We start from the raw sequence: 21189 nt of genomic DNA on the forward strand, positions 1-21189 counted from the left end.
GGACATAATATAGTGCACCTGAGAGAGGGCCATGGCCTCATGGGGAAGGGCCAGGGAAGAGATAGGGGAGGCCAGGAGATGCTGGGGATAAATAGGGACATAATATAGTGCACCTGAGAGAGGGCCATGGCCTCATGGGGAAGGGCCAGGGAAGAGATAGGGGAGGCCAGGAGATGCTGGGGATAAAAGAAGAGGAAGCTACAAGTGAGAATGATAATAAACAGAAAGTTGACAGGCCCAAACAGCGCCCCCTGTCCTGCGGTGCCCTGTGCCAAGGCACAGGTCGCACTACCCTAGTTACAGTCTTGCGTACAAGACTCTGATACATACTGTAGAGGCCAGTAATTGGGAAGTATAATAAGATGTACAGGTCGGTACAGCCAGCATAAGCCTTGATGCGTTTCTCTGGGTCAATTGGCTCCCAGTTTCCTCAGAAGGCAAAGTGCATATCAGCTGTTGAGGGCTTTTTAAATAGGCAGTTCCCCCATTAGTATCAATTGTCTACACCTGTAGTTTCCTCCACTTGACATGTAATTCTCTAGCTGACATAAATAAAGAAAAAGTTCTATACAATAATAGCACCCAATTTAAAAGACTTAAATGTAAAAGTATATATTATTTACAATAAAAATTAAATAACAATAAGTATAAAGAAAGACTTAAAGAAAAACATGGAAATAAAAATAAAAGCATTAAAGTAGAGCTAGATGATAATATACCAATAGAAATGTTGGTACTGGCTGCTTATCTCAGTAGAGATTTAATATTGGATGTTATTAACCTAAATAGCAGGTTGTAGCTTTGCCCCGTGTGAAATGACAATTACTTATGTAGTTATCCAAAGAATTATTTTGAATTACTGGGGGTATCCTTCAAAAAAGTCAATTATCAGAAGTAATGGCCTGAATGCTTTACCCTTTATTTCTGATCAGGAGCTGATTGGCTGGTACCTTATCACCGTTCACTTTATCACCTAACACAGCTTAGTACATAGACCCTTTAATCACACTAGACCTCCCTCTCCCGACCAGCGGACTACATCACCTTATCCACTGCGGGGGTCCTAGGTCTGTGTGTGAACGTAGCCCGGGTACCGATTAGGCTTTATGGCTGACTGAGCCGGGCGCCTGGTTACCAGCAGCGGTATCAGGTCCTCGGCTGTAATTTAGTCGACGGCTTGTATAAATGGTGCAGCGGCAGTCTCTGCTCCCGGCGGAAGCTTGCGGCTGGCTCCAGTAAGAAATAAGTCAAATAGGCAGATGGCTGAGTCAGTAGTGGTTCCCCCAGAACGTCACGAGCGAGAGCGGCAGCAACGCGTTTCGGCTATCCCTAGCCTTTTTCAGGCTGTGATAGTATCCTCTATTCCTGACACAGTTTAAGTAGAATGAAGGCTTTGGTTATAGGTTAATTGATTAATCAGGTGTTTAACCCTTTTCATGCCATGTTCTTAGTGTTTTCATTACAAGCACCAGTTAATTACTACAATCAGCTGTATATATACATTCATACATATGCAGAAAAAACTACCTCATAAACATTATAAACCAAAAAAAATAAAAAACTATATATATAAATTCATATAATAGACCTATACTTATATATACACACACACACATACACACACACACATATATGATAAAAATAAGAATAACCATAAAAGCATGATATAAAAGACATACATAACAGAAACATGACACACTTGGGCTAAGGAGATTAATTAATTAATTATTTTCTTTATATTATTCACTTGTTTATTTATTTCATTTACCTACATATAACCATCCAGTAATTGATCTATATTATTCATTTTGTACATATATATAGGTATTTTGAAGGGATATATATAAATACAGGTAGAGTCTCCCACATCCAAAATGCTTGGGACCAGGGGTATTTTGGATAACGGAATATTCCGTATTTTGGAATATTTGCATACCATATTGAAATATCTTGGGAATGGGACCCCAATATGCACACAGAATGCATTTATGTGTTATATACACCTTATACACACAGCCTGCAGGTCATTTTATACAATATTTTCAATAATTTTGTGGCTCAAACACAGTTTGTGTACAGAAATTAAATTCATTTATGTTTCATAATTCATACACACCCTATACACACAGTCTGAAGGTAATTTTATACAATATTTTTAATCATTTGTGAGTTCGACTAAGTTTGTGTACATTGAACCATCAAAAATCAAAGGTTTCATTATCTCAGTCATGGCAAAAAATCCCGTATTTCGGAATATTTGGATATGGGAGACTCAACCTGTATAAAATAAATATGACTAATAAATGTGAAAAATAAATCTAGTGCATATGATGGTGATGGGGTGTTCCCACTAACCATAGCACTCGTGGCAATCTTAAAAAAAGACCCATTTTATACTCAATATTTAACACATTATTTATTACCAGTTATTTATATAGCGCACACATATTCCGCAGCGCATTACAGAGAATATTTGTCCATTTACATATGTCCCTGCCCCAGTGGAGCTTACAATCTATATTCCCTACCACATATACACACACAATGTACACACTAAGGTTAATTTGTGTTGGGAGCCAATTAACCTACCAGTATATTTTTGGAGTGTGGGAGGGAACCGGAGTACCCGGGGGAAACCCACGCAACCACAGGGAGAACATACAAACTCCGCACAGTTAGGGCTGTGGTGGGAATCGAACCCATGACCTCAGTGCTGTGAGGTAGTAATGCTAACCATTACACCATCTGTGCTGATATAACAAAATTATATCACAGAGATACAAGTAAATCTTATGAGAAAAATAAATCAGAACAATAGTAGGTGTATAGGAAAAAAAAGGGGGACACCTAAGCAAAAAGAGGCAGATGAATGGACATAGAGCCTGATTCTGACCCGCTCGCGAGCGCTGTACGCTCGCAAGCGGGTCGATGGTGCCCAAGTGCGCATGCGCAAGACCCGGCGAGCGACGGGGAATCCGTCGCTCGGGGTCTCGCACCAAAGGGGGCGTGCTGTCGATGGTGAGTGACAGCACGCCCCCTTTGGTGGGCATGCTGGGGGCGTGGCTGCCAGACGGAGGCGTTCCCATGGGAACGCCTACCGTCTGGGTACGGCCCCACTGACATCACTAGTGATGTCAGTGGGAGTGATTTTGGCTGATAGAGCCAAAATCACTCCAGGGCTTGCGGCAGCGAGACCCTACCGCAGGGTCTCGTCGCAAGCCCGATGGTCGCGATGGTCTTGACCATCGTGACCATCATCATGGACGCTCGCATAATCTGTGGGTGGTAACCCACAGCTATGCGAGCGTCCTAGAGGCCGCTCCAATTTGAGATAGGCCGGGCCTGATTCAGAGCGAGCGCTCTGGTCAGATTACACCTGTGCACCTCCTGGGTGACCTGCAAAACGTGACCTGTGTGGGGTCCTGAGGACCGAGTTTGAGAACCACTGACAGACTATCACAATACAAGTATGGAAAGGAGTCATCGCATGAGATGGTTATTAGGGAGAGGGGAAGTGATCAGCGACCGCTCCATTGACCAGACAGTACATATGGAGGAGTGATGGTTTACCTCCCGTCTCCAAGGTCTAATTAGTCATAAAATTCTAATGCTTCATTTAAACCATCTGGTATAAGTGTCTGAAGTCTAAAGATCTTGTTTGATTCGGCTTGACATACATTTTTAAACCTGTCACCACCTCGAATAGTCTTTTTAATAGTTTCTACCCCAATAACTCTCAGACAATCAGGGTTGTTTTGATGTACTTCTGAGAAATGTCTAAAAACACTACGTGTTTCCAGACCTTTCAGTGTATTCAACCTGTGTTCACGGAAAAAGTTATAAACTTCTATCGTCAGATGATAGATGTGACCCATAAACTTAAATTAAACTTAACTAAAATAAACACAGGAGACCAAGTTATGCCGTTTAAATTAATTGGTCAGCTTTATTTGGTTACAAAGGTAGACATGGTGGCAGGAGAAAGAACGGCAACTAACCAGCGTCCACTTGTCTTAGGCCGGAAGTAAATCACAACTTGTGAGGGCCGACTATCCCAGACAAGGGTAGGGTGATCTTAAAAACTTGCAACGGCCAACTATCTCTTTCACAGCAAGTGATGCGGCCCCAACACCCATGCCAATGCACCATTCATCCTGCTCGGTCGAGAGGTGCCGCTGACCCCAATAGGGTGAAATCAGCGCAGGCAGCTGTGTGTTTGTTTTAGCAGCAGATGAGAGTCAGACAGACTCTCATTGCTGCTGCGCCCACTGCCGGAGCCGGGCTGGAGCTCACTGATGATCTCCATTTTACGGCTCCCGCAGTGGGTGATGGGAGAGACGTCATGATGTCTCTCCCATCATGCAGAGCGGTCCGGTCCGGGAGGACGCCGGACGGAGGAGCAGATGCCGGGGCATGGATTTTTTCTTTTTCGTGTGTCTTTGTGTGTCTGGCCGGGGAAGAATACTACTACTACGGGCACTGCAGGAGGGACTACTGCGGGCACTGCACACTGGTAGGACCACTACTGGGGGCACTGCCTAGAGGAGGATTACTACTAGGGGTACTGCTGGGAGGACTACTACTGGGGTCACTGCTTGGGGGGCACTGCTGGGGAAGGACTGCTACTGGGGGCACTGCTGGGGAAGGACTGCTACTGGGGACACTACATAGGGGGGATTACTTCTGGGGCACTACAAAGGGGGGACTACTACTAGGGGCACTACTACTAGGGGCACTGCTGGGGGGGACTGCTACTGGGGGTACTGCATAGGGAGGGATTACTGCAGGGACACTGCTGAGGGGGGACTACTACTAGGGGCACTGCTGGGGGGACCACTACTGGGGGCACTGCATAGGGAGGGTTACTACTGGGGGACTATATAAGGGGCACTGCTTAGGTGGGGGACTACTACTGAGGGCACTGCATAGGGGGGCCACTACTGGGGGCACTGTATAAGGGGCACTATATTGGGGGCACTGCATGTGGGGACCACTACTGGGGGCACTGCATAGGTGGGACCACTACTGGGGGCATTGCATAGGTGGGACCACTACTGGGGGCACTACTGGGGGCAGTGCATAGGGGGGGCACTGTATAAGGGCTTGTGTAGCTATCGAGGGTGGGGGTAGGGGGGGAGTGTAAGGCTGAAGAAATGCCTAGGGTGCCAAGAAACCTTGCAATGGCCCTGCAGCCAGCAGTGTCATAGTAAGGGACATTGCTGTATGCTCTGACTGCGGGTATACAGGAACTCACCAACCAGCAGTATCATAGTAAGGGACACTGCTGTATGCTGTGACTGCGGGTATACAGGTGTCACAATTGGTGTCTGCGAGTTACCTGTCTCAGGTGGTGATCGGGTTTCAACGGAGGCCGGCATGACTGGAATCACAGATAATGTAAATAGCTCTATTTACAAGACTTGGGTAGCAGTGAAAACTGCCTTTGATGATAAATGACAGGAACTGGAGGGACCGGACTGGGACCGGCAGGAAGACTTGTTGAATTGAACTGATGAACTAAGAACTTGACTCTGGACTGGAGCAACGTGGACTGAACTGATGAGCTTGGAACTTGACTCTGGACTGGAGCGTGACAATGGCTGAAGGGAAGACAGGTAATGCTGAGATGAGGGCTAAACAGGGTAATCTGGAATTACTATGACAAAGGCTAGAACTCAAGTGCAGGCTGGATTGGAAAATAGGGAATAACAGGTTTCAGGAAGGAATGGGTAGGTTTGGGAATTTTAGGTTCAGGGAGGGAATAGGTAGGTAACAGGGGCAGGAGTTGATCCACAGCAGGAAGCAAGGCAGGGTAACACGATGCAGGTTTACAGAGTGCCAGGGACCAACCAGGAGTAGGACTAGCAGCAGAGCACAGGCCAGGTATTGCTGTAACAGGACGTCTGGATGCCAGGTATTACTGTAGCAGGTTTTCGGGATGCACCAGAGGTTGCTGTCAGCAGGCTTACTGGATTGCCAGGTTTGGCTGTAACAGGTTTTCTGGAAGCACCGGGGGTTGCTGCCAGCAGATTTACTGGATTGCCAGGTACAGCTGAAACAGGTTTTCTGGATAGCGCCAGGGATTGCTGTAGCAGGTTTCAGGGACAGACTTGAATGCATGAACCATACACCACGGGAAGACGAGATGTTCAGGCCCAGAATGCTATCAGGGGAGGATATACATACCATGGGTCTGGCAGCAATTGGTGGATACGGACAGGTGGTCTGGTAGTAGCATTCTGAGTGGTGGAAGGCACAACATGCAGAGGGAGTATTCATCTCTGCAGCTCTGAGAATCAGAACCACACCTGTGATTCCAATCAGGGCTAGCAGTGCTCACAGACAGAGGAGAGGCCAGGTGCAATAATCAGAGCAAATCCTCCAGGCAAATTACACACACAGATCCATGGGGAAGCTGACAGGGGTAAGTCCCAAGACAAAAAGGTGACAACTAGACAGGGTCGTGACAACAGGAACTCACCAGCCAGCAGTGTCATAGTAAGTGACATTGCTGTATGCTGTAACTGCGGGTATACAGGAACTCACCAACCAGCAGTGTCATAGTAAGAGACACTGCTGTATGCTGTGACTGTGGGTATACAAGTACTCACCAGCCAGCAGTGTCATAGTAAGTGACATTGCTGTATGCTGTGACTGCGGGTATACAGGAACTCACCAGCCAGCAGTGTCATAGTAAGGGACACTGCTGTATGCTGTGACTGCGGGTATACAGGAACTCACTAGCCAGCAGTGTCATAGTAAGAGACACTGCTGTATGCTGTGACTGCGGGTATACAGGTGCTCACCAGGCAGCAGTGACATAGTAAGAGATACTGCTGTATGCTGTGACTGCGGGTATACAGGAACTCACTAGCCAGCAGTGTCATAGTAGGAGACACTGCTGTATGCTGTGACTGCGGGTATACAGGTGCTCATCAGCCAGGAGTGACATAGTAAGAGATACTGCTGTATGCTGTGACTACGGGTATACAGGTGCTCACCAGCCAGGAGTGACATAGTAAGAGATACTGCTGTATGCTGTGACTGTGGGTATACAGGAACTCACCAGCCAGCAGTGTCATAGTAAGGGACACTGCTGTATGCTGTGAATGCGGGTGTACAGGTCCTCACCAGCCAGCAGTGTCATAGTAAGAGACACTGCTGCATGCTGTGACTTCCTGTATACAGGTACTCACCAGCCAGCAGTGTCATAGTAAAAGACACTGCTGTATGCTGTGACTGCAGGTATTCAGGAACTCACCAGCCAGCAGTGTCATAGCAAGGGACACTGCTGTATGCTGTGACTGTTGGTATACAGGAAATTACCAGCCAGCAGTGTCATAGTAAGGGACACTGCTGTATGCTATGACTGCAGGTAAACAGGTACTCACCAGCCAGCAGTGTCATAGTAAGGGACACCTCTGTATGCTGTGACTGCGGGTCTACAGGAACTCACCAGCCAGCAGTGTCATAGTAAGAAACACTGCTGTATGCTGTGACTGCGGGTATACAGGAACTCACCAGCCAGCAGTGTCATAGTAAGGGACACTTCTGTATGCTGTGACTGCGGGTGTACAGGAACTCACCAGCCAGCAGTGTATTAGTAAGGGACACGGCTGTATGCTATGACTGTAGGTATACAGGTACTCACCAGCCAGTCGTTGCTAACTACTGGATTAGGGGATTACGGGGCAGGGGGCAGACTACGGAGTTTTTGCACTAAACTAAAAAACACATTTACAAGAAATTAAGCAGCGTAATGTACAATTTTTATCTACAATATTTATAAATAATCCACAAATCTGCTGCAGTCTTGCTTGATATGTGACACGTTCTCCTATCACTTTCCATTGCACTTTAATGTATCTATGTGGACCTTGAATGGAACTAAGAATTCAACAATAATCAAATTGGCGCTAATATAGTTATATAATTAATATTTATCCATAAACAGTTGCTTACACCTATTGGTCTGTGTATACCCAATTAAAACCACCAATAGGTGGTCAAATACACAACAAAACAAATACTGCTGGTGTTGCGCTAGTGATCTAATATGAAAAAAATATAATAATAATAACCAGATATGGCAGAGAAAAGAGATTCAGGACACCAAGATGTAGCATGAAAATATTCAATCTTTATACAATTCAAATAATGTCATATGACAATAAAACATGTGCTAAAAAGACATAACATAGTTAAAAGGTCACAACAGACCACTCATAATATACATATAAAAAGACCTCCCAAATTTGGGGTCCGGTTAATATACAGTATTTGACTATGGAAAAACACCACATATACTGTGTCTGTCTTAATATATAGCATATAGAGCTCACCAGATTACAATCCAAAAAATTATGGTGAGTGACTCTTAAATCCACACTTTTTTCACTTGACCACTCAGACATGCCATTATACCAGCAGGCACATCATTATGCCATCAGACACGCCATTATACCAGCAGGCACATCATTATGCTATCAGACACATCATTATGCCATCAGACACATCATTATACCAGAACGTCATTATGCCATCAGACACGCCGTTATACCAGCAGCCACATCATTATGCTATCAGACACGTAATTTTGCCATCAGACACATCATTATACCAGCATGTCATTATACCATCAGGCACGCCATTATACCAGCAGGCATGTCATTATACCAGCACGTCATTATGCCATCAGGCATATCATTATGCCAGCACATTATGCCATTATACCAGAAGGCACTTCATTATGCCATCAGATACATCAATATGTCATCAGACACATCATTATACCATCAGGCACGCCATTATACCAGCAGGCATGTCATTATACCAGCATGTCATTATGCCATCAGGCATATCATTATGCCAGCACATCATTATGCCATCAGGCACATCATTATGCCATCAGATATGCCATTATACCAGAAGGCACTTTATTATGCCATCAGATACATCAATATGTCATCAGACACATCATTATACCAGCAGGCATGTCATTATGCCATCAGGCACATCATTATGCTATCAGACATGCCATTATACCAGCAGGCACGTCATTATGCCATCAGGCACATCATTATGCCATCAGACACGCCATTATACCAGCAGGCACATCATTATGCCATCAGGCACATCATTATGCCATCAGACACGCCATTATACCAGCAGGCATGTCATTATACCAGCATGTCATTATGCCATCAGGCATATCATTATGCCAGCACATCATTATGCCATCAGGCACATCATTATGCCATCAGATATGCCATTATACCAGAAGGCACTTTATTATGCCATCAGATACATCAATATGTCATCAGACACATCATTGTACCAGCAGGCATGTCATTATGCCATCAGGCACATCATTATGCTATCAGACACGCCATTATACCAGCAGGCACGTCATTATGCCATCAGGCACATCATTATGCCATCAGACACGCCATTATACCAGCAGGCACATCATTATGCCATCAGGCACATCATTATGCCATCAGACACGCCATTATACCAGCAGGCACGTCATTATAACAGCACATCATTATGCCATCAGACATGCCATTATACCAGTAGGCACATCATTATGCCATCAGATACGCCATTATACCAGAAGGCTCGTCATTATGCCATCAGGTACATCATTATGCCATCAGACACGCCATTATACCAGCAGGCAAGTCATTATGCCATCAGGCACATCATTATGCCATCAGACACACCATTATACCAGCAGACACGTCATTATGCCATCAGACACGCCATTATACCTGCAGCCACCTCATTATACCAGCACGTCATTATGTCATCAGACATGCCATTATACCAGCAGCCACATCATTATACCAGCATGTCATTATGCTATCAGGCACATCATTATGCCATCAGGCATGCCATTATACCAACAGGCAGGTCATTATGCCATCAGACACATCATTATGCCATCAGACACACCATTACACTAGCAGGCACGTCATTATGCCATCAGACACGCCATTATACCAGCAGCCACATCATTATACCAGCTTGTCATTATGCAACCAGACACACCATTACACCAGCAGGCACGTCATTATGCCATCAGACACGCCATTATACCAGCAGCCACATCATTATACCAGCTTGTCATTATGCCATCAGACACGTCATTATACCAGCAGCCACATCATTATACCAGCACATCATTATGCCATCAGGCACTTCATTATGCCATCAAATACGCCATTACACCAGCAGGCTCGTCATTATACCATCAGGCACATCATTATGCTATCAGACATATCAGACATGCCATTATTCCAGCAGGCAAGTCATCATGTCATCCAAACCTCACAAAGGAGGGGAAAAGAAAAGAATGTCTATGGTATGGCGGACAACAAATGTAATGGAGAATAAAAATCAATCTTTATTGGATATGCACTAAAATGCCCCCACATGGGACATGACCAGCGAAATAGAGGTTAAAAGTAGAGAAAAATAATAATATGAAAATGTGAAAATGATTGAAATTAGTGATAATAAAAAGGAGAACCCTTGCTGTGTGACCGTGTTTTAATTCTTAGGTCCAAATATGGGTGAAACTCTCAATCACTGTATCACTTGCTTAAATAAAAAATAGCAACTGAATTAAGTGGCTTTATTATCCTGGAAAACCACTCCCCTATAGTAATTGTTATAATTGTAGGATTGTGCGATCGTATACTGTAATTAATATACAAACGTATTGATTGTGAGTCTTTTTACATTTGTCCTTATATCTGGGCAATCTGAAGAGCCTTACTGTTATAGGAGATTTATTACATACTCCCTCGATATCTAAATGCAGGCATGTATCAATTATGAGTATATTCACACAATTGTCCTTATATCCGGACAATCTAAAGACCTCACTATTATAGGAGATTAATTACTCACATACTACTTCGATATCCTATTATACTTAGTGCTTACTTGATACATGTGTGTGTTTAAGTCATCAAAACCCCATATAATTGGTATCATATAGTTTGAAAGAGGGCTCAATAATAGAATATCACAGTCATCTTGCTGGATATTAGTATTCTATTATTGAGCCCTCTTTCAAACTATATAATACCAATTATATGGAGTTTTGATGACTTAAACACACACATGTATCAAGTAAGCACTAAGCAAAAAAAAAATGGGCGCGGTCACTTAAAAATGGGGCGTGTCAACATGACACACCCCTTTATTTCACGCTGAGCATTCCTATCCATATGCACCTTAACCCCAGTAGTGCCCCTTATACAGTACCCCAGTATACAGTTGCAGTCCCTCTTATGCAGGCCCATAGTAGTGCCCCTTATACAGTATCCCCAGTAGTGGTCCCCCTTATACAGCCCCCAATTAGTTCCCCTTATTCAGTGCCCCCAGTAGTGGTCCCCCCAAATGCAGTGCGCCATATAGTGCTCCACCTTATGCAGTGCCCCCAGTAGCAGTCCCCACAATGCAGTGCGCCCAGTAGTGGTATCTCCTTATGCAGTGCCCTTTATATTGTGCTCCCAGTAGTAGACCCCCCCCTATGCAGTGCCCTTTATATAGTGCCCCCAGCAGTAGTCCCCCCCATGCAGTTTTCCCAGTAGTGGTCCCCTTTATGCAGGCACCCAGTAGTGATCCCTCCCTATCTAGTGCCCCCTGTAGTGGTCCCCCAGTGCAGTGCCCCTAGCAGTAAGCCCCTTATACAGTGCCCCCAGCAGTAGTCCCCCCCCCATGCAGTGCCCCCAGTAGTGATCCCCCCTATCCAGTGCCCCCTGTAGTGGTCCTTCCTATTATTACCCCCAGTAGTGGTCCCCCCAGTACAGTGCCACTAGTAGTAGGCCCCTTTTATAATGCCCCCAGAAGTAGTTCCCCCCAAGTAGTAGTCCCCAGTAGTCCCCTCCCGATTAAGTGCCCCCAGTAGTAGCCCCCCCAGTAGAGGTCCTCCCAGTAATGGTGCCCCCAGTAGTGGCCACCCCCCTCCCCCGTTGTGCCCCCACCCCCAGTAGAGGTCCCCCCAGTGGTAGCCACCCCCCTCCCCCGTTGTGCCCCCAATAGTGCAGACAGGTCTAAAAAAAAAATATATAAAAATATTCTTACCTGAATCCCTGCTGCTGCTCCGGACCGCGACACCGCCCCCGCCCGCCAGTCCTCCCGGGCTGGCGCGCTCAGCATTATGGGAGAGACGTCATGATGTCATGATGTCTGTCCCATTACCCACTGCAGGAGCCGGACGGAAGCCCGGCTCTTGCAGTGGGTGCTGCAGCAGCCAATGAGAGTCTATCTGACTCTCATTGGCTGCTGTTTAACACACGAATCGCCGCCAGCGCTGGCAGCGATGCGTGTGTTATGCACAGCCTGAGCCTGCCTCCTAGCGCTATTGGGCAAGCGCTCAGGGGTAGGGAACAGGCTCAGGTATGCAGCACAGGACCGGCGCTGGAAGCCTAGCGCCGGTCCTGTGTAAATGTGTAGCGCTGACCGCACTCACTGCGGTCGGCGCTACACTGGCTAACTAGGGCGGGCCGGTCCCACGGCGCCCAGGGCACGCACCCTGCTTGACCCCCCTAGTTACGCCACTGCTATCATGTCTGGGGGTCCAAGGTGCCAGCCAAGGTGGAGGAGGAATGCCCCCTTGCTCATCATGTGTTGGCCACTCATGTGCCTACGCACAGTGTTTTCAGTCCATGAGGTCTATGTAATAAGCCTTGGATGTAGATAAAGCGGAATGGAGATAAAGTACCATCCAATCAGCTCCTATCATCTTTCAAACACAGCTTGTGACATGGCAGTTACGAGCTGATTGGCTGGAACTTTATCTCCGTTCACTTTATCTCCATCCAAGGCTTATTACATAGACCCCAAGTATGGCCACATCCCCGTCTAGCACACTGCTTTCATGCCCGGCGTACGCCTCTGTGGCAGCCCTGCATGTGGTGCTAATGGCCACGTCCTGATAGGCAGTAATGCCAACGTGCTGCCCAACAATAAGATCTGATAACATATTTTTCATTGTTTTTATACCAAGTAAAAAAAAAAAGGAAAGTGTATAACTAGCACAAAAAGTTTCTGATCACATCATATGATGCGTTTCAGCCAGGGTAAGCAATTAATTAACTCTGGCACATAGATTAACATAAATAGATAGAAATTATGGAAAGCGAGTTAAACAGCGCACGCCTGTACCCTAAGGTGGTATGTATTAAGCAGCCCCAACGCTCAGTGATATCTCATTTACACTTCTGACGATATAGGACGGTCTTATTAAAAGCTTGAAAAGAACATTTTGTCCTCCTCACATTCCATCAATGCAGTCACTCCCCTGTATAAAGACAAACACAGGAGGAAATGTACAGGTTGTGTAAGGCTTGCCATGTCACGCACCAACTGGTTAATCCTATATAACTCCTATATAACATGTCATGGGTGACGGATTTCAATTACCACCTAAAGAACACAGTTTACTTGTATGGTTCACTTAGCTGCTTCGGGCTGACGTCCAAAATTATGTAAATGGTTCTAAAGATACTCAGCTGCAGATGCAATTCACAGGAACATGCAGAGAATGATTGGCAGTGAATAGAGCATCTGTCAGGTATTCTAGTTTTACAGTTTTATCTTAGACTATATAAAGGACAATACAACAAGATATAAACTACGCAATCCATGAATAATAATCTGCAAGGACAAAATCATATGTAGAATATGCACAATGACGGCCTGATTCAGACCTGGACGCTGTTTGCGGCCGCTCACTCTCAAACAGGGGCCGTCTATGCAAAACATGTGTAAGGACGCCTCTATATCTTAGCGGGCGAGGGCTTATTGAGCTCGCAAGTGTTTAAACACACCCCCTTGCCACTCGCAACAAACATCATCTCTGGGAAATGTAGGATTAATCGGGACCATCGGGAGCCATCGGAGCTGCTCGCAGCACTTAAGGTAGGCCTAGGCTCCTGCAAGCAGTGCGAGCAGTTCATGGAAAAATCATCCAAGTCACATGTTCAGTTACGCTACTTTGCTAATTATGCACACCCATTAAACTCCGTTCTGACGGTCGGGCACGCCTGCGTTCGCACATCCATTCCCCCGTTCACATGCACCATCCCCTGTTACCACCCACAAACGGCACTATCTGTCACTCAAAGTAGCGGCCAGGCTGTGTACTACGAGCGGACGATTTCACATCGCAGACGCTTGTTTGCGCACGCACACTGCGACTTATATGCATGCGTAGTTGTGCGGCCATCGCTCAGAGCGAGCGAACGCAGCTTAGCGACCGAGTCTGAATCAGGCCTTGAGTCCACTTTTCCCTTAAATATCTGATGTTCGGACAGGTTTAGAAAGTAGAGATTCATAGTTCCCCTCCTCTTCCCTGTTCTCTTTTCTAAGCGTGTAATTAATAAAAATGTAGTTGGACTTTCTGTACAATATAAACCACAGTACGTTCTCTATTGATGGATGAAGTATGAAGGCAGCAATGTAGTAAATGGCGGTACACGGCTTTGCAGCAGAGCGACATGACAACCTGTCAGTACGTTATCGTCTGTCATTATAACTGGTAAATTAGATAAGCGTTAGCTTGGCAGATAGTAAAGTACTGTTAGTCAAATAGGCACCAAATCAATAGACTATCACTGGTCAGGTCCAAAATAAAATAAAGTAACGAGTTAGCAGGCGTGCTGATAAATTAGTCTGTATTAAATGTTGCATTTAGGAATCCAGTTGTAATTTAAGGAAGTGGTTCCCAAACTATGGGGTCTATTTATTAAAGTACCAGCCAATCAGCTCCTAACTGCCATAACACAGGCTGTTTGAAAAATGACAGTTAGGAGCTGATTGGCTGGTACTTTATCTCTGCTCACTTTCCATCCATAGCTTAGCAAATAGACCCCTATGTCCTCAAGATACCCTTAACCTGAGTACACACTATGCGATGTGTACACAGCCAATGGAACAGCGAGATGTAATGATAGATCGCGCAGATACACACACTACATAATAAGGTGTAAGAACGCGCAATGTATAGATCCATGCTGCATGTTACAGGATGGCGTCGTTCAGCACAGCAGATGGGACAATGTAATCCAGGACAAACGTGCACGCGGGATCGGCGGTACGCAATATACGATCCGCACAATATATATCGCTCCACAGCAGAATAATATATATCTTATAGTGTGTTCCTAGCTTAACATTCCAGGTTTTAAGTATATCCTTGCTTCAGCACAGGTGGCTTAATTAGTACCTAATTTTTTTTTACCATCTACACTCAACCATAGATATCCTTAAAATGTAGACTGTTAGGGGCATATTCAAATACGCACAGGGAAAAGCTTTGTCTTTAAATCATATGGAAGTGTGCATAAACCATAGGCTGCGCAAAGTGCTGGAATCTATGGGATTCCACGCGCATTAAATGCAGAGGGCCATTCTAACGTTAAGGCTAATGCTTTTCCTCACTGCTCCCGAGGCTACGAGGAAAAATCCACCCTCTGGGGCTTAGCGCGCAAGGTTCTCACAGCGGAACAAGGCAGCGCTAACAACAAGCCACAGGGTAAACCTCACAGCTAATTTCAATACTAGGGTGTTTTGAGGACCGAGTTTGGGAACCATTGCTTTAAAGTAGGGGTGAGCGGGTTCAGATTTCTGAAATCCGAACCCCCCCCCGAGCCCCCCCGATCCGAGGCCGATCCGAGTCAGGCTCGACTTTTCCCGCCTGACTCGGATCTGAAATCGAGGCAAAACGTCATCATCCCACCTTCCCGGGTCTCGCGGGTTTTGGATCCTATATAAGGTACCCGCGTCGGCGCCATTTTCTCACTCGGCTGTGGACAGTGAAGAGGGAGGGTGGGAGTTAGGGCTGTCTGGGCTGTGTAGTGTAGTGTAGTGTTGTAGTGTAGTGTAGTGTAGTGCAGTGTAGTGTTGTGCTGTGTTGTGCTGTGCTGCTATCCATAGGGGCTGTGTCCACTCCTTTAAAGTCCATAGGGGCTGGCTGGACTGTGTTGTGCAGTCAGTTGTCCATAGGGGCTGTGTCCACTCCAAAGTCCTGTGCAGTGTCCCAGTCCTAAAGGGGTGCTGTAGTGTTGTCCAGGGGGTGCTCTGTCCATCAGGGGTGCTCCCCCCAAGTGCTAAAAAAATAATATTTTTTCTGTGTTTGTGCATTGTGTGCGCAGTAGCCGCACGTGCATCAACAAAGTAGTGCCAAGCGTGCGCCTGTGTCCCATAAATAAAGGGCCAGCTGGATTGACCGCTAAAAGGTGCTGTAACCCCCAAAGGGCACTCCAAACAAAATAAAAAAAACATTTTCTGTGTTTGTGAATTGTGTGCACTGTGGCTGCACGTGCATCAACGAAGGAGCAGCGCCAAGCGTGCGCCTGTGTCCCATAAGTAAAAGGCCGGCTGGCTTGTCCGTTAAAGGGTGCTGTAACCCCCAAAGGGCACTCCAAACAAAAATATATATTTTTTTGTGTTTGTGAATTGTGTGCGCAGTAGCCGCACGTGCATCAACAAAGTAGTGCCAAGCGTCCGCCTGTGTCCCATAAATAAAGGGCCGGCTGGATTGACCGCTAAAGGGTGCTGTAACCCCCAAAGGGCACTCCAAACAAAATAAAACATTTTTTTCTGTGTTTGTGAATTGTGTGCATTGTGGCTGCACGTGCATCAACGAAGGAGCAGCGCCAAGCGTGCGCCTGTGTCCCATAAGTAAAAGGCCGGCTGGCTTGTCCGTTAAAGGGTGCTGTGACCCCCAAAGAGCACTAGTCTCCAACAAAAATAAAAAATTATTTTCTGTGTTTGTGTGCGCCTTAGCCGCACGTATATATCAATATAACATAAATGGAGGACCAAACTTTCTCCGATAAAAATAAAATAGGGAAAGATCAAGAACCACTTCCTCCTAGTGCTGAAGCTGCTGCCACTAGTCATGACATAGACGATAACATGCCATCAACGTCGTCTGCCAAGGCCGATGCCCAATGTCATAGTAGAGGGCACATACAATCCCAAATGACAAAGTTCAGGAAAATGACCTTGAAAAAAACATTTAAATCATCTGAAGAGAAACGTAAACTTGCCAATATGCCAGGAACGGCTAAGGTCTTTGCCTATGTTCATGACTAGTGGTTCAGCTTCACATGACGATGGAAGCCCTCCTCCCGCTAAAAAAATCAAACGAGTTAAGCTGGCAAAAGCACAGCGAAGAACTGTGCGTTCTAAGAAGATATCACAAATCCCCAAAGAGAGTCCAAGTGTGGGGGTGGTTGTGAAGCCTGACCTTCCCAGCACTGGACGGGAAGAGGTGGCTCTTTCCACCATTTGCACGCCCCCTGCAAGTGCTGAAAGGAGCACCCACAGTCCACTTGCTGATATGCGAATTGAAGATGTCACTGTTGAAGTACAACAGGATGAGGATACTGGTGTAGCTGGCGCTGAGGAGGAAGTTGGCGAGGAGGATTCTGATGGTGATGTGGTTTGTTTAAATCAGGCTCCGGGGGAGACAGTTGTCCGTGGGATGAAAAAGCCCATCGCGGTCATGCCTGGGCAGAAGACCAAACATTCCACCTCTTTGGTCTGGCAATATTTCTATCCAAATCCGGACAACAACTGTCTTGCCATATGTACCATATGTAAAGGTGAAATAAGTAGGGGTAGGGACGTTAACCACCTAGGAACATCCTCCCTTATACGGCACCTGCAGCGCGTTCATAAAAAGTTACTGTCAAGTTCAGAAACTTTGGCTAAGACCGTAAGCAGTCCAGGGACACCTAAATCCCTTTTTACTGTTATATCCAAGGAATCGGTGGATGAGGAGGGTGAGGATGACATCTTGCCTCCGTAGAGCCAGTTTGTGCAGGGACACATTAATTGCCAGCTTGTTTTATGGGGGCCCAAACGAACCAATCATTTCAGCCACAGTCATGTGGCAGACCCTGGCGCTGAAATGATTGGTTTGTTAAAGTGTGCATGTCCTATTTACAGTATATACTCGAGTATAAGCCGAGTTTTTCAGCACATCTTTTGTGCTGAAAAAGCACCCCCTCGGCTTATACTCGAGTGATGCCCGCATGTTACGCAGCTGAGTAGCGTACCATGCGGGCCGCTGTGCAGACTGTGTCTCTGTGACACAGCTGCACCGCGTGTGTAGCGCTGACCGGACGGAATTTGGTCAGCACTACACACTGCCAAACACACAGCCGTCGGAGCCGGCAGCTGTGTGTTTGTTGTAATCAGCAGAGTCCAGACTCTCATCAGCTGCTGCTGCTCCCACTGCGGGAGCCATCTTCCGGCTCCTCCAGTGGGTAATGGGAGACTCTCCCATAATGCAAAGCGGCCGGAGGATCCAGTAGCAGCGTCGGGACCAGGAGCGGGGTTTCAGGTGTGTTTTTTTTAATTTTATATTACATCTCTCTACTGGGGGCAGTACCAGGGGGGGATTACTACTGGGGGCACTACCAGGGGGGGATTAATACTACTGGGGGCACTACCAGGGGGGGTATTACTACTGGGGGCACTACCAGGGGGGTATTACTACTGGGGGCAGTACCAGGGGGGTATTACTACTGGGGGCACTACCAAAGGGGGAATATTACTACTGGGGGCACTACCAGGGGGGGTATTACTACTGGGGGCACTACGAGAGGGGAAATATTACTACTGGGGGCAGTACCAGGGGAGGGATTACTACCAGTAGCTGCTGCATTTCCCACCCTAGGCTTATACTCGACTCAATAAGTTTTCCCAGTTTTTTGTGGTAAAATTAGGTACCTCGGCTTATATTCGGGTCGACTTCTACTCGAGTGTACAACATAAGGGTGGGTGGGAGGGCCCAAGGACAATTCCATCTTGCACCTCTTTTTTTTCTTTGCATTATGTACTGTTTGGGGCCTAGTTTTTCAAACTGCCATCCTGTCTGCCACTGCAGTTTCACGCCTATATGGGCCACGTGTTTGTGCCGCCCAGTCGTATCGCTTAGCATAGTCATCCAGCCACCTCGGTGCAATCTTTTGGCCATAAAAACAATATTATGAGGTGTGAGGTGTTCAGAATAGACTGGAAATGAGTGGAAATGAAGGTTATTGAGGTTAATAATTGCATAGGAGCAGAAAACACACAAATTCTGTGATTTAAGCTGTTTTTATACTTTTTTTCAAAAAAATACAGATCCAAAACACAAAACCCAGAACCCGAAACACGGAAGGGTGGTTTTGGCAAAACCAATCCAGATCCAAAACACGAAGAAAGATCCAGATCCAAAACCAAAACACGAAAAGTGGCCGGTGCACGCCCCTACTTTAAAGGATAAAAAGAAATGCAGGAACCTTCCTGATCTCTGCACCTTATTTATCTTAGTATTACCGGATGTTACTGCTCAGGAATGTATTAATAATTCAGTCTCCGCAGGGGTCTTGCATGCGCGAGAACTTGTCCAAGCATACAATGGGAAGAAGTTGCGGACAGCAAATGCAGGGCAGTAACTAGGGCAGTGCAACATGTGCCATGGTACAAAGCGCCACAGCACCTATCAATTTTCTGGTTTCATCGTTCACACCCTTGCGGTGCTCCCCGCATCTTCTCTCTGCATCTGACCACACCTCCTAGCTCCTCCCTGCCCAAATCTATCTCCGTTCCCTCCGCTGCCTGGCCACCTCCCCTTCCAACCTTAAGCACCTTCAATCACATTTTACCTCAATTTAAGGCACGCAATTTAAAATACTGTCATACTCGGGACTCAAACCTATGACCTCTCACACTGCAGTCAGACACCTTACACATAGAGCTATCTGTTCCTGCAAATTCTAACTATATGAAGGTACTTTTAATTGTCAGTATAACATAAACGTTGCAGCTGAACAGATCTATGTAGTGTGTGGCTGCAGGGCATTGGATGTGGCTGCACACTACAAAAAATCTGCTTACAGTAGTTGCAAAGGTTTTAAACTAACAATTAGAAGTAGCTTCATATAATTAGAATTCACAGCCTTCATACGCAGGAGCAAACAGCTCCATCTGTAAGGTGTCTGACTACAATGTGAGAGGTGATAGGTTTCAATTCTGGGTATGACAGTGTTGAGAAATGTGTGTTAAATAAAGGAGCTCCTTGAAGAAGGCTTAAGGCCGAAACGTGTTGGAGGCAACACACCCCTGCACAGGACTACTGCACTACCCCACCTTGTACCCCATCAACTCCACGGCAAGGTGGCACAGAAATACGAACGCGGACCGCCGCATCATCCCCTATCACAAAGCAGTGTGCCAGTGACCACCGGACCGATACCGGAGTACACGACATCTGTACAAGGACTAGAGACTGCATCCTACCGGTAGGTAACTACAACATCAGTGCGGGACGCCGCCACTGCCACTTCACGGGACTTTATCATAGACATCATCACTATCCTGGTCCTCTAAGACTGTGACCATAGGTCCAGCAGAGGGGACGTGCAGAAGTAAGGGCCGCACGGAAAGGAGCCCCCTAAAAGGGCTCACCAACTCCCTGACCAGGAAATCACTAAACCCGCCACTCAACCCCAATCTCATTCACGATACTGCCTGGGGAGCACTGTGACTCACCAATAAACAGGTTGGATTCGATCTCAAGTGTCTGGCTTTTCATTACACACCAACAACACCCACACAGTAGACAAATACTAATACACGCCATCTATTGGTATTACATAACCACCCATATTCCGCTTTCCCACCTCCCCCCCCCTTTTTTTCCCCCCCACCCCGTTCCTCTCACCCCTCACCCCACCAACATATATACATACATTTCTCCCACAAACCCCCCCCCCCTTTTTATCCTCCCCTCGCAGCATGTATCCACATACAGGAGCGCACGTGTAAACCCCCCCTCGTCCAACTTGTAATTAACAGGATCTGGTACTCCTGTTCCACGTGCAGCACCACCATAGCCCCACCTCTCTTGCTTTCCCCCCATCTTGCTCCCTAATCTCCCTTCCTCACACACCTTATAGACATACCCTCTAAGACCTGGAGCGTGGACCACTCTGTTCAAGTGTATGAACGTGATATGAGCGGATTCTCAGAGTGCTTTGAATTTCAGTTTAGGTGCTCTACAAATATATGTGTGTGTGTATATATATATATATATATATATAAAAATAGCAGCGGCACTCACAGGACTGTAGTAAAGAAGACTCACGACTCAGATGGGTCAAAGTTCAACGT

Source organism: Taudactylus pleione, unplaced genomic scaffold, assembly GCF_031769625.1.
Source record: "Taudactylus pleione unplaced genomic scaffold, aTauple2 ptg000168l, whole genome shotgun sequence".
Taxonomy (NCBI): Eukaryota; Metazoa; Chordata; class Amphibia; order Anura; family Myobatrachidae; genus Taudactylus; species Taudactylus pleione.